Genomic DNA, 15,327 nt, shown 5'->3' with positions numbered 1-15,327 from the left:
ACATCAAGACACTTTCACAGTTAAGTGGGAAATCTTTTCTTAATATGGGAATAGCTCGACAACCTTTAAAATGAAAGTCCATTGGACCAAGGGCAATACAAAAACTTAACGAAAAATTAGTATAGCTTTTGAAGACGTACCTTAAAATCTCAGTAAGGCTCCTTGGTGCTTTTGTGGATGGTGTCACAGAAACGTAAGTTGATAATCCCATAGCACATGCCACATTCTCAAACAATTCTAGTACAGCACTGTCCGAGAAACAGGCATCGCTGAAGAAGCTGCATTCGTACCCAACAGATTGATGAGGTTTAGGTAAAGATAAAGCTACACAGTAGGCTGCTCCAGCATGTAGTGTCTTCTCCCACCTAAGGCTGCTGGTGGATTCTGAGGAAGTTTGATAGGTACATGATGACAAATGCTGTGTTGGTCATCGTGAATCCCAGCACGAGGATTGAAGTTAACGAGTTGATTAACAAGGCTGTAGTACCTAGGAAAAAAAAAAAAAAGTCAGGTACTGACCATGATGTTCTTGGAACTTCATGGGACATATCTTGTGTTTGTTTAAAAGCCAGTGAGTTTAATGTTTTGGGAACAAAAAAAAAGCAGGGGCAGGGGGAGGGCGTTTAGCATTACATCAACTGTAAGGTAACACAGACATACCAAAAATAGTACTGACTAGATTTACAGGTTAGACACCTCCCCCCTAAATTACTCTCAATGATGTACTTTAGGAAGGTAGAATATTGACGTCTGCACACTGGGCAAACAACCCCGCTTTGGGACAACACCAATGCCCCCCCCAACTTTAAATTCAGCTAAACAGTTGGGGGTTCCTGCTGATATTGCTTTCACTGCATCTCCCACGGCCTTGGTTGGTGGGACACAGAAAAGAAAGGAATGCTACTTGACAATTCAGCAAAGGAAGAGGTGCAAAAGCATTCAGATAGCTAAAACTTCCTGAAACCTTTAGTTGGTAACATTTAGATGAAACATTTAAAAATCACAGGGAGGATTTTTTTTTGAAGGTGAATTCACAAGTGAATTCCACGGGCAGTAGAAATGAAGGGAAAAAGAGTGGCTGGAGAGGTGTCCTTGAATGAAATAAAACCAAAAGCTTCTCCATTCCTGCTCTTCGTTTAGAAGATTTTGTATCAATTTCTTTGCCTGGGTCTTCCTACGCTTTCTTTGTCCTCAAGTTTTAAATTCAGTTAACAGTGCAGACATAACATTTCTGGGACACCCCAAGCCTCCCCAATTACCAGTAACTTTGAAGGTCTTTATGCTGAAGAGAGGAAGCTTTCCCAACTATTGCATCTGCTCTGAACTGGATACAGCAAAGTACAGTTAAACAAGAAACCAAATGCAAGATTCTAGAAAGTATTATTCCCATCTATATTTGTAAACAAATAGGTGTCTAACTTGGAGCAGACAGATTTAGGGTTATACTGAGTTGGAATATTTACTTTACTACAAAAACATTTAAAACTGAACTCTATACAAGAAAAAGATTTGTATACTTCTTGTAGGCTACAGAGTTCTGTTTCCCTAGAGACAATAAATGCCATAACTCACACTTGAGTTTAGTCAAACTAGCACCTTGTGAAGCAAATGTTTCCTGACTTGGTCTTTCTTCAGTGTAGTTGCATTACTATTAAAATTCTAGGACACCTTCCTGAGCTAACAATCAAATCCCATGACTTGATAAAAATCTGTTATATCGGCTCTATAATTGCTGCATGTGCTGGGTGCAAAGTTTGGAAACTCTCAATCATCACAAAAAGGTTATGAAATTATTGCGGTATAAAAAGAACCTTTCAAAAGCCTTGCTATCAATAAGCATTAGGTTTACAGAACAGTTATGTAGATATGTGAACGTATATAACAAATTTTTCCCCTCCTTTTGCAAGGAAATAAATTTTTCACATTTGCTACCCCAAGGCTTGTAAAAAGGGAGTTGCATACCCACGTTAAAATGGGGTAAACACAACATGTAAATATCAAATATTATACACAACATAGATCTAACCAAAGTTTATTCAAATAATCTGTGTATTACAATCAGGAACTTGGGGCTAAAGTAGGTTTTCCCCTAAATCCGACTGCATCTCTGGTGCAGCTTTGCAGTGTATTCAGAGAATTTTCTAGGCGTGTAACTGTGGTGTAAATAACCATTAGCTTGATAGCGGGAACCTAGGTCCAAAATACAGTCAATATAGACAAGTAGGGCCCCCTCAACTACAGCTTCAGAAGGTATAATTATGGGTGCATAAAGCAGACAGTGCAAATATCCTCTCTTTATGTTTCTGCATCCCTTCATAACATATACAAACAGTTGAAATAAAACAGGCAAGATGAAGAGCAATGAGAAACGACATGATGAAATACCGCCTTTAAAATCTACTTTATTCAACTGGAAACAAAACATTTTAAAAGGTGATAATGCTCTAAAAGCTATTTAACTCACCAGCCAAATCAAACTGACCAAAATCTAATTTATTCCTTGTCTTGTTTAGCAGATGCTTAAAAGATCAATATAGTTGTCTCTGTAGATCGGCATGAAATATTAACCAGTCTGAGTGTTCTGAAGCTTTTTACAACATATTCAGCCTCATTAAACATTAAACAGCTTTGAAATATAAATACAAAATAACTATCAGCTTCCTATCCTTCAGACACAGAACAAAGGTAGCTCAAATGTGGGAAGCAGGAGGAGAAAATATTAAATGAACTGGGAATTCACAGACAAGTTAGCTTAGGAAAGCTATCAGTATGAATTGACTCAATCAGCTACACTTTACCATAAGGAAAGATAATATTGCAATATCAGAAGAATATCTGCTAAGGAACAAAATAATAGTGTGACATTTATAGCATGAGAAATTAATAAAAATATGCCTCTGACCACAAATATAATAATTTTAAGCCCAGTCCTCATTTATACCCCAGCTCTTTTCACCCCTTATATTGCTATAAGACCCACTCCATGGGTTCAGTGAGAACGAAGCCCTCTTCTCTGCTTTTCATTACTGTCTGGTATGTTAAAAATATCTGGGCAATACAGCAGAAAAGAGTTTCAGGTTCACTAAAGGGAAATGTCAGCTTTGGAAATCACTGAAAGTAACCGGACATAAACTGTCAAAATAAGTCAGCAAAACAGTGTGGTTATTGTCAGTGCGTAACTCAAATCTGCAATCCGAGATATGGCTAAAGGTTATAGACAATATAGCAAGATGGTTCTACTATGATGTATAGATCAACTAATTCAGCTAAAAATCCTGCTTCGTTTTAATATATGCAGCACATTGAACACCTTTTCCTCCCATTTATCTGCTTGTTTTATTATTACTGCATACCAATAGTGAAGAATAAAATTGAACCTCACATAGCATTGCCTTTACCACTGCAGTCTGTCAGGGTCTACAAAGGAGCTTTTTATGCAGCTTTCTTATTTCTCCTTCTTCTAGTGCTGTTAGTATTGATATTGGACCAGACATACCAGCATTAGAATTTATTACAGCTGCCTTCTTTCAGTTTGGCAAGATGGTAACAGCCAGAAGTGAAACTGTAGGATTCATTCCCCTGCAGAGATACTAGATTTTGTAAACAGTAGACTGAGCTATTAAGTTAGAACTATCAAATTTTCTTAGACAACGTGATAGTAGGAATACCATCAATCAGTCATTGCAAGAACCATAAGGAGTTGAGAGTGAAACTAAGAAACTAATTCGGTACACCTAGAGGCAAAAAAAATATTTTTAAAATAGGTATTTTTAAAATTTTGTGGCATAAGCAAGATATCAGTGGGCTCACATAAAGAATAAGTGTATCAGACACATTAAGAAATGATGTTCAAATAGCATTTGACATTGGGCTATTTTTGCTGCATTCTCAGAATAGAACTGAAAACATACTTTTGCATTCTACTGTGTACTTTTATACTTTACCCGCATGCTACACTGTTAACAGGCGTTGATTAGAAAAGCATCAAATCACGTGTTTTACATTTATTTGCATGCCAAATTTTCAGATGTGCTTTGTGGATAGGGTTACACCATCTCCAAAAACACGTTTTAAAATTAAATTAAAAAAAATGTGTTTCATGGGAGAAGTTTACACGCATTGTGAGTGGAGCCCGGCACCTTCCAATGTAGTCAAAGGGGCAAGTCGCAGCCTAACCGCAGCGCAGGCTTGAGGAGGGCAAGCAAAGCCTTAGATTTCCTGCACCCTCTTTAGTTCTGCACCATCCCACCTTGCTCCTGGGTAAAAATCAGAACAATCTGTGTTAAAAACAGACCTGTGTTACCAGAACCACAGTCGTTCCTTCCCTGTTATGCCTTTTTTTTTTTTTTTTTTAATTTAATTGATGCATGGGGGATACACAGAGCTGCCTCCTGAGCTCCACTGAGCAGGGGCACTTATGCAAGGAGTCGCTCACATTTCTTACGGCCACGAAGGAGCACAATGAAGCCATAACAAGGCACGTGGATGAGGCTGCGTGATGCAAAGTGGAACGTACAAAATTCATGTAACAGCTTAAGGAGCACTGTGTGGTGCCTTGCTTGCTTCTTTAATCTGAGTGCTTTGCCTAAATTGCAGGTCCTACAGGTTGTTTGGGAAGAAAGGTAATTTGACAGTAGTGTCAAGCATTTCTTTGATACCATGGAACAACACAGAGGAGTCGAGCAAGACAGAGCTTTCTTGCTGAGATTGCCACAGCGCTTTTATCCAAAAATCCTCTTCTCTCAAGGGTATGCTCTTGTGTCATCCTTGTATCTCACTGAGCTTCTGGCATACAGAAAACAAGCCAAACACTGGAATTAGAAGGTCACCTAAGTGCTATGAAATTGGCATTGAGACAGGATAGAAGAAGCAGGCAAAAAAATGGGGATATATAGGCAGCAGTAGTACTGCAAAGGGAAAGGATTTTAGCTATCCAGCTGCTCTCAAATCAAACCTGGAAAACTCGTCTTTGCACAGATTAAATCTGTTTCACTTTTTGTGCCCTGCCCCCCTTGAAAATTTGAGAAAGATGAAAAACACTAGTGCCAAATTTACTGTAAATATCTGCTCAGGCAAGGTGTAACAGCCTGCTTTGATCAAGTTGCACTTAGAGTTCTCTTCGACATCCATCCAAACGCAGTTTCTGGAATGCGTTCTTTGAAGTCCACACAGCTAAAATTTTTAACTGGGCAGTCTCTCATTACCTTATTACTACAGTATCTTTTTTCTGATAACAGATTTGCACCCGCACATGCTCAGCTCAAAGCAGAGCCAACAACTCCACTCCCTCCACTCCAACAAACTCCAAGCGATTCATCTTCACTTTCAAAGCTCTTCACAGCCTACAGTTCCCAATCTCTCACCCACTGCTGGAAGTTTTATTCCTGTCATTCACCCACGACACAAACGGTTCATTTTTTAAAGGGCAAATAGAAGTAAAAAATTTGGGGTGTATGTTCCCATGCCGTTCCTCATATTTGAGAAGGTTTTCTAAATATCTCGTCTCACAATGCTGTCCCAAAGCTCTCCTCAGCCATGATGTAATGTATGTATATGTATATGTATACATAAAATGTAACCGCAACCAGCACATCACAATGTTTTCTTTACCAGCAAGACAAAATGGAGAAGAAGAAACAAAGCTCTCTAATACACCAATTGACATTTCAGAGGGTGAGGAGGAAGAAACTTCTTAAGACTTCCACCAGTCCCATCCTGGGCATTGAACACAGCCTGCACGCATTCCTTCTTTTGCCTCCACCCATGTGCTTTCCTTTTTCTTGTGCTGTAAATTCTTCAGCAATGTCTTTTGGCTCGGTGCTGGTACAGTGCTTAGGACAGTGAAATTGTGCCTCATCACTCAGATTCCTAAGAGTTACAGTAATACAAATAATAAAACAATCACAGTTTTAACTACTTGACTAAAATTCATACCTCAAGACCACCAAACCATGAAGAAATAGCATACAGGGGAGAGAGAAAACAATCACACAGATCAGAATGGCACATCACAAATGCATCCACCCTCAGATTGTGTTAATTGGTATGGCTCCAAAAATATATTTTATCTCTCTTTTAATGTACCTATTCTCATTTACATTCATAGCCACTGTTTAAAATAAATTTGGCTGTAAATAATCCTCCTAGATAAAAAGGAACACTGAATAAAGGATCCCTATACCATTTTTTTGCTGCTGTAGAGGACACGTAATGATATGTGTGCAGCACCATATGAAAGACAGATGACAAAGCAAATTCTTCAGCTGTTTGGATTAAAACAGAATAAAAGTGTTTACATATATATGTATATTTCCTTCAGTGAGGCCTATAAAGATAGCCTGGCACTGCTGTATCTTCCATTGTCTCTAGAAGAATTGAAAAACTATTTAAGATCAGGACAAGGACAGGTACACACATATCAGAGGGCAGTGAGAATGCCATCAAAACATGTCAATAGGAATAAGAGAGCTCTCTTGGAACGTCCTAATAGAAATCTATGGCCTACTCAAAAGCCTTTGAAACTCTGCTTACTACCAGTTACTGGTAGTTTAAAAAAAAAAAAAAAAAAAAAAAAAAAAAGAGTTCCTGGAGCAGATTTCTAATTAAACTTCTTTTTCTTTAGGAGTTATATGATTATTTGATACATATATAATTAGATACAAGCACACGTAGAACACAGATGAACTACCAGCAGCAAAGTCACTTGATCACTTATTATCTTGAAGTGTCTGATATTCTTCAGTATGTTTATTTTCAGAAGGCATCGTGCTAGATTTGCAAACAGGCTGGAAAAAACTAATTAGAACTAACTATTGTTGAGAAATGTTAATGTAGAATGGAAGGCATTTAAAGAACGGTAACAGAGTTTAAAATATAAGTTCATTCCAGTAAATCAGTGTCAAAATGACAAGAGAAGCCAACATGGCTCAAGACAGATATGTGGAACAATACATAAGATAAACAAAAAAGCTTTTGAACCCATACACAGAATATGAGAAGTGAAAGATTTGATTAAGTATTAAAAGAAAGGCTAAACCAAATGAAACAAATCCAAAAGTGAATCATGCAGCTCAAAATCTCTCAGTATGAGGGTTTTTTTCTGGTTTGTTTTGGTTTGTTTGTTTGGTTTTTGTTTTTGGTTTTTTTTTTTTCATTATTTGTTTTTAAATCAGGACAAGCCCAAAGAATTTGGAATTCACTTTCCAGAACGAGAGTGAAAAAGATCAAACTGCAATACAGTGACAACCAGAAATATTTAAAGAATTAATTGGTTACTATTCTAAGATACAACTGTGGTGCAACATACCTGAACAAGGGAGTTTTAAGGCTTTTCCCCACCTTTACTGCTTTTTTGTATCAATGCAAATTATGCACTGACAGCACCCACCAAGGGCAAGTACTTTAACTCACATTCAGGCAAAATGAAGAAGCAGCAGAGTTGATCACCCTGTGAAGCACCACCAGTGCATAACCAACCTCACTTCTGTACTAGCAGACATTCGAGAGGCAATTCCTTGCCTTGATTTTTGCAGTTACTGCACCGCACGTTCACTCAGCATAAGCGAAGGTCCTTCTTCTCACAGACTGGAATTATCGGTGCGTGGTGACTGGGAGCTGTACACATTTCCTGGTTAAGGTGCTTAAGAAGCTTTGGCGGAGCACATGGCTGTAACTCATTGCACGCACTGTCCTCCCCCATCTCAGTCCCAGAGCATTCCCAGCACGTTACCTCTGGTTGACATGAAAGCAGATGGCATGGACTATGCCAGCCCTTCACTATGACTGCTTTACAACAGGTTACTGGGACAAAGGGGACTTAGCAGACCTATTTGTCTCCTTAACCTGTAATAATGATAAAAAGTGGAAAGGTGAAGTTTTTCATGATAACTGGGCTCTACTGAATTAAGAGACCTATGATAGCATTGGTTTTTTGCATGATTTGTCTAGATCAAAGTAAACTTCTGAGAGAAACAAATTAAAATTACCAGCATGCTGGGTGTTCTATAGATCTTCCTTAATCTTTCCGGCAACACTTCGCATAACTTTGACTTTACACGTAAACCAGAGCTATATCCTAAAAGACTTCACTGCTCTTTTAGTCTGAGCTTTCTAACTTTGATTAGACAACTAAGCGAAGGATGCGGGCAATATATTGGCATATCTTGATGTAACCAGTCAGAAGAATTTAGTGCTTGATCCACTGATAATGTGAACCATGCCAACTTTTTCCTGATACAACTTATTTTCCCTATCAGCTCAGAGGTAATGGCAATTGACCCTTATCATTTGCCCTCCTACGTGAACAGCTCGTGCCAGGGAGTGGGGCTATTATGCCCCTTTCTTCCCTTGCAAAAGGATCCACAGCTACTTATAACCGAGCCCTAAGGAAGCCCGCAGACTAGACATGAGATATCCAAGAGAGCAAAAAAAAGTGGGAACAGAAATTGAGAGAAGTCTTCACCGACACTTTACAAGTTCATGTAGTTCAGGAGAGATCCCTGAAGACAAGAAAGAGACCATCATAATGCCATTAGTTAAGGGAAAGCCTGGGGATACTGAAAACCTACGTAGGGAGAACTCAAAAATCATTTTAGAAAACCAAGTGAGGGAAACACTTTAAACAAGCACACTAGTGGTTCAATTAAGTGTTTCAGAGATGCCTGTAGGAGAAAATCTCCAAGGATATTACCACTAGGATAGACAAAGGGAAGCAATGGGAACCTGGTGTGGAGATGCTCAGAATCATTTCCCCAAGTTTCATATTGGAAGCTAAATGCATTAAAAAATTTAGCACAGCAAATGTATTCCAGAAATGTGTACAAAGTGCATCCAATAAGCTGTTTAATCAGGGCAAACAGTGGGTTAGGTTAATAATTTTACAAACAGAATCAGCACTGAAATGCAAAGAAAAGCAAATCTTGCTTAATAAGGTGGCTGAGGGGGATAAGAGATCGTTTACTTTTCAATAAAATAATTAGGACATTTGTTGAAGAGAAGACGCAAGTCCTCTTAGGAAGAAGTCTGCTCATCAATCTATCAAAGAATCCAGAATGAACGCAAAAAAGCAGAAAAAAAAAAGTTGTAAGTAAAGCTGCTTTAAATTATTAATAAAGAATTATACTTGGACTGACCAAGTGCTTTCCAAGACAAAGAATACAACTCAGTGTAAATAATACGGTGTAGATATTACTTAATTATGCATTTTTTCATTAATTTTTTTTTCTTTTAACAAGGTTGAGGTTTTTTTGGGGCGTGGTGGAATTTAACAATAAATAAGGGTACAGAATTAAAAAGATCAGCAAACTTTATCATTTAGACCTTTCTTTTCCAAAACAGGGTTACATTTCCCCTAGAAGCTCAAACATAGGTATTTTCCATCCACCAACTAGTGTGCATTTTGCAGCCCCCAAACTGAGCCCCTCACTTAAGTGCCGACTTATTCAGCAGAGAAATCTAAAAGCTTCCTCACCCACCACCAATGGCACGACTACTGTGCCACATACTCCCACATCCATTCTCCACGATCATAGCTGTATGGCCTTCATTTAAAATTAGGTCTGCATTTGCTATTGCCTGGTTCACAGGGAATGGGAGGTTTTTACTGTAACTACAAGCCTTTAGCTCTAGCTGCAGTCCCAAGCTTTTAGCTTGGAGGAGTCCAGTCTGATTTCCCATGTGTTGAACAAATATCAGAGTTCACATAAAGAGAGAATATATGGATCTATAGGAGCACAAAACCTGGGGGGAAGGAGAGAGAATAAAAACAGCTAACACCACCACAAACACTAAATAAAAGCAAGCCATTTAATAGGGTTTGAAAATACTGACTGCAAAAATTCTCTTTACCCAATATCAATCCAGCTGAAATAAATTTTTAAAAAGTGTACTACTCAGCTGTTTTCTCAAAACAGTAAACCCACATAGTCTTTTCCCAAAGATCGGCTTCTAAATAAGATGATGTCACTTCCAAAACAACTAAAAAACCCAATATGATCAAGCATAGTTCGATTGATTTTCAGCTGTAGCAAACCAATTAAACAGAAAACAATCCCTACTCCTCTTCATTTGGGAGTCATGTTCATAAATGGAAGCCATCAGCCGGACTCGTGTTGGCAGAGGTAGGAGGGACGAGGAACAGCAGAGGATGGTGCTCTGCACATTCCCCTGGCTGGGCTGGTTATCCTGCGCTCTCCTCAATCCTTGGCAGTGACTACAGCCTGCAAAATAATGGCCTCAACAGCTTCTTAGGCCACTCGCTGTTATAATCTGTATAATAAGTATTAGTTTAGCTTTTCGTATGGAAAGTTAATCCCCTAATAACATTTCAAATTACTGAACAGCGTTTGGAAAAAATCATAGCTACCATTCAGAAACCTGGGCTGCAATCAGCTACACAAGATATACAGCATTCTGTAATTAGCGCACACCTTTCAGACTTGGCTAATTACCTCTTATGAATTAAAATTGTTCCCCACCCCCACTAGCCACTATACTTGAGAGAAAAAAAAATAAAAGAAGGTAAGATAAGCTCTATACTTATAAGGTAGCTGAAAATTCAGTAAGATAATGTCACTGATTTGGTTATTTCCAGGTGAACATCAGGTTATTCAACCTAAGTGAATTTAATGATTCTGAACAGGTTGTGCAATGAATGTTCCTATAAATCACTTATAATTGCAAACATAAAAATTAAAATCAGTCTGAAGAGAGAGATAACACAGTGTTAATGATGGAAAGCAGTAGTCTACAGATAGCGGTACTGCCACTTTAATCAAGGCCATTCTGATGAGAAGCTTCTGAACCTCATGAGAATAGCACTAGGATGAAGAGGCTAGGGTGTCTAACCTGCAAGAGTTTTTCAATCACTACATGTGATTAAACACATTTCCAATAAACTGACATAAAAGCTTCAGAGTTTTCCTCTCTAATATAATGTTCTGTTACATTCCTCAGAAAGACCAAGCTCAACTTGGCTTTCCACAGCTCCTCCCCAGTATCCATTACCAGCTGGCTGTTACCCCTGTGCTGAGCTGTGGATTAGGAGATTTCCTTGTGCTAGTATCCTAGTATCCCACGTCAGCATTTTCAATAATGCAGAGCATTTCATGTATCAAATTCCCTGTGTAGAGACCACCTCTTTTTGTATCTCGGAGTGCTGATCGGCTCAACGAAGCCATGACCTACTCATAAAAGCAGCTGGAACAACCAGAGAGGTGGTGGAGGCCCCATCCCTGGAGACATTCAAGGCCAGGCTTGATGAGGCTCTGAGCAACCTGATCTAGTTGAAGATGTCCCTGCTTACTGCAGGGGGGTTGGACTAGATGGCCTTTAAAGGTCCCTTCCAACCCAACACATTCTATGATTCTATGACCTAGATCAGGGGGAGACTTGTGCCCCAGCTCGATAGCAGTGCTGAAGTCTCCAGTTCAATCGATGGAGAGAGCGTCCTGTCCTATGACACAGGCTGACAGTCCACTGTGTCTGCCTGCCCTTCCCATCCTTTCAAGCACAAAGGCCTGTCTCATTTGTAGGTGTCGAAACACAAGGGCTGGTATAACACCTCCAGCCCTGTGGCTCCACAGTCCTCCTGGAAGTTGTCACTGCACAACCCACACAGGCCAAGTACGACAAACAGCAAAAGGATGACTGACTCCAGACCTGTCCCAAGGGCACTTCTACTACTTAGAAAAGCAACTGAAAAATATAGCTTTTACCTTCACACTGAAAAAGGGGAGGGGGTTTCTCCTCCACTTACCTGCCAAGGGCCTGTAGCAAAGGGTTACACATGCAGCAAGAAGAGTGCACATGTCCTCTGACCTGGGGTAAACGTGTTTCATTGGCTTCTAGCAGGAAACCCAGTCTTATTCACGGATCTCATCTAATGAAGAAATCCTGCACCTTTGAAAAGAAGCGCATTTTAATCGATCACCTCTTTGGAGTTTCTGAAAGATTTCATCCCCTTTTATTTTAGGCCAAAGCTTTTAGGAATATTAGCTGTGTCAAAAGGAAAAATTGAAAGCCATAGAACAGACTTTCAGAATTAGAGATGACTTGAATTTAAATCTAGGAGCCAAACTACTCTACTTTGTCCAGTATGAAGTTTGGAGCCAAGATTAAAACCAAGCTTTTTCTGGTCATAATTTAGATAAGATTGAACTTTTCTGACATTAGCCATTTTTATTAGATTTTGGCTCCAGATGAAAGAAACCTTGCAGGTACAATCATACAGCCAAATGACTAACTGCCACCCTTTGTGCCTGTTAATTATTTCTGGCCACAGCATCCTGTACATAATGGAGCACGGACACAATATGATGGCTTTGCGCCTTTTTTTTTTTTTTTTTAATTTGGCTTCTAGGTCAACATTTTGAGAAGTCAACACTCGCTTTGCTGAAAGTCAAGGGATAATCAGCCTGGAACACCTTGCCTTGTTTTGTGTAGGTAACTCAGTATTTGCAGCTCCCAATGACTTTTCACTGGAAATGTGAGAGCAACCATAATTACAAAATCAGGCCCAAACTGCTTCCAAATTAATCACTTCAAAACCACAGGAACTATTAAACAAATATGGACACGATGCTGGGGGGTAAAGGAGGTGGGTGGAGAAGGAATTTGATCCCTGTGAAAAACACAAACTCCTTGTCCCAAGCCACTGTATTTTATTTTTAACTTCTTCCTACTTGTCATGGGACAGAGGTATTGAAATCTTTCTATAGTATCACATTAATATCAAATCATTCCGCTTTTTTTCTTGTATGATAGCGAAGTGTAGTCACGTTAGCACATTTCATTGTAAGTTAGTAAAAATGAACATTAATATGACCTGATACTAATCCACCATGACAGAAAATTCCTAATACGATAAAACTTTCATATCATATTAGTAGAAAAAAGTCAGTTCCTGCCTGTTCCAGGTCACTTTCAATGTTGCCTTTGAGCATAAAGTAATGGCAAGCATTTGTCTGTCTGCAAAAAAGGGTCCCTAGCACTGTTCAATGGCAAAATAAAATTATATTCAAATGTGCCTTTTTTTCCCCCCCAACATGTGACTTAGCCCATTGCAGGAGAGCTCTCAAATACATCATATCAATTAGCACTCATTTCTAAATTTTAACTCTGAGTTAATCAGAATGCCGCTGTAATGAAGACCAATCTCTTTTTAAATGGTTGTTTCTTTGTATTGAAATTATAACAGCTGCAGAAATAAATATTAAATCCAACATGAATCCTATCCTTATTTTCATGCCCAGTCTTTGACAGGAAACAGTCAACCATGGGCAGCATATTCAGCGAATCCTTCAAAGAAAATGCCAGGTAGACAAATACTGTTATTTTTTTCCTGCTAGAACTCAGTAGAGGTCTGGACGAAGCAGAACCAACCCACAGCTGGCTCCACAGCAGCATGCAGTCAGCTTTCAATGGGGCAGCTTGGAGAGGCTTTGTAGGCCAACAGCCATACCAGTCACACTGGCTAGTTTGAACATTACCTGTTCTTCAGGTTGTCTACATTACCATTTACAAAAGCTTGAAGTCTGATCCCATGTTTGCCATCTCTGTGATACCTCTACTTGTTTGGAGCAGGATTTGATGAGTAATCATCCTTTCCATAAGACCAAAGTGGTAAATCTAATCTAAAACATCTAAATAAGATGATCAGATATCATCTAAATAAGATATCACGTGTAAATAAGAAAGTGCTTTTCAGGACTTGTTGACCATTTCCCAGAAACTAATAGAAGATTTTAGAGAAACACCACCGACTTACTACAAAGCTTTGCAAAATCTCTGAGCAAGCTGGGTCTAAATTATAATTAAATCCATTTCCTTTGTCCTTGGTGACCCAAGGGAGGAACACTTGGGTCATTCTGTCACCTGGTGTAAACTAGAGGAGCTCAATTTAAAACCAGATCTTGATGCCAATTTCCAACAAACTATTGTCTGGTTTTCCTGGTGTAGTCACTTTTTCATTGCACTCTTGTTACCCTGGACTGGAAGAAGAGTGGTACGATCAGGTAATCCTAAGGGCTGCAAATACTGAGCTTCCTTACACAGGCTGCATAATTCACAAGTTAGTTAGTATTACATAGAATTTAATTTTTCAACACGAGGATTTAATTTTATCAACAGAAATACATCCAGTCAACAACAAAAAAAAACCCCCACAACAATCTACTAATTTTATTTATCCTCCAGGGAAAAAAAAAAGAAAAAAGGAACAAGGGCTCAATTCAACTGCTGTGGAATAGTACTGAAGACAAATTATGCAATGGATCATCTTAGCGTAGAGAACATCCCACAAGTCAAAGAGTGTAATACTTACTGCAGATTGTTCTTTAACTCCCATCATTAGATGCCCTTCTTGTTGAAGATGCTAAAAATCCCCAAAACTTTTAAGTAACTTCACTGTTGTACCTTAAGAGGAAAAAGAAAAAAATAAGTTATTCTGATGGGAGCGGCCAGGTTACTAAAACAACAACAACAACAAAAAAAAAGAGCAATTTTCAGTTATATTATTGCCTGTGAAACATTACAAGTGCAAAATGTAATTACCTTAATGCTATTTTTGATATCATATCAGCAAATTACACTGAGTCCCTACTGTGACACTTATATCAGGGTAAGAATTATCCTGTTGTGAGTGTCGATCCCAGGGGAAAATGAGGCAGCATAAATGGCTGTGATTCTTGAGCAATTAGCTGCTCCAAGGCTGCAGATACTCTTATTTAAAAGATACTTATGGAATGTTTAACCTGTAAACATCTTGAACATTTACCTCCTATTTGTTTTTTCAGTAATTAAGCCTCCAGGGGATCATCCTATGTAACAAGCATTTCTTCCTTATTTTGACACCCCTTTTTGTTTTTAATCATGAGAAAATCCCTTTCTGCTATTAAGATACACACCGTGAAATTTGGAATTGTTTGTAATAACTATGTCTTTCCATTAGTACTAATACCCTAATGCCACAGGACAACCATGTAATGTGCTGAAGGATTATGTAACTTCACGTCGAGCAAAAAGAAATTACAAGTTTCCATCACCTTTGGGAGTTACTTTTACAGTTGTCAAAGTTCTTTAAGAGCTATTTAGGGAAGAGAGGAAAAAATCAATCATTACAACTAATTTCAGATCTTAAGCATTTACTCTAGAGTCAAAGACATTGCCCTGAAAGAGCCAAAAGTAGAGACAATTGGATAAGGCAAAGGCTACATTTACACATGATGATAAAAGGCACAGGATACAAACCAGTTCTGCAGTCAGGCACCAAAGGCACATGCAGCTCTTCAAGGAAGTTTTATTTACGCAGCAAGAGGAAAGGAATATAAT

The 15,327-nt window shown here is 38.7% G+C and overlaps 1 long non-coding RNA gene across 1 annotated transcript in view; it reads right to left on the bottom strand.

Annotated features, from left to right (window-relative positions):
- Positions 1-15,327, bottom strand: part of LOC141742836 (uncharacterized) — a 24,123-nt gene extending 8,796 nt beyond the window's left edge. Inside the window, exons 1-4 of the long non-coding RNA XR_012586892.1 lie at positions 15,247-15,327; positions 14,321-14,412; positions 11,756-11,898; positions 141-487 (exon numbers count right to left, since the gene is read on the bottom strand). This is a non-coding gene — a long non-coding RNA (uncharacterized LOC141742836). The remainder of the gene's footprint in view (positions 1-140; positions 488-11,755; positions 11,899-14,320; positions 14,413-15,246) is intronic.

This window comes from Larus michahellis, chromosome 4, assembly GCF_964199755.1.
Source record: "Larus michahellis chromosome 4, bLarMic1.1, whole genome shotgun sequence".
NCBI lineage: Eukaryota > Metazoa > Chordata > Aves > Charadriiformes > Laridae > Larus > Larus michahellis.
The sequence above is the reverse complement of the archived record's forward strand: the minus strand, read 5'-3'. Positions and strand labels throughout refer to the sequence as shown.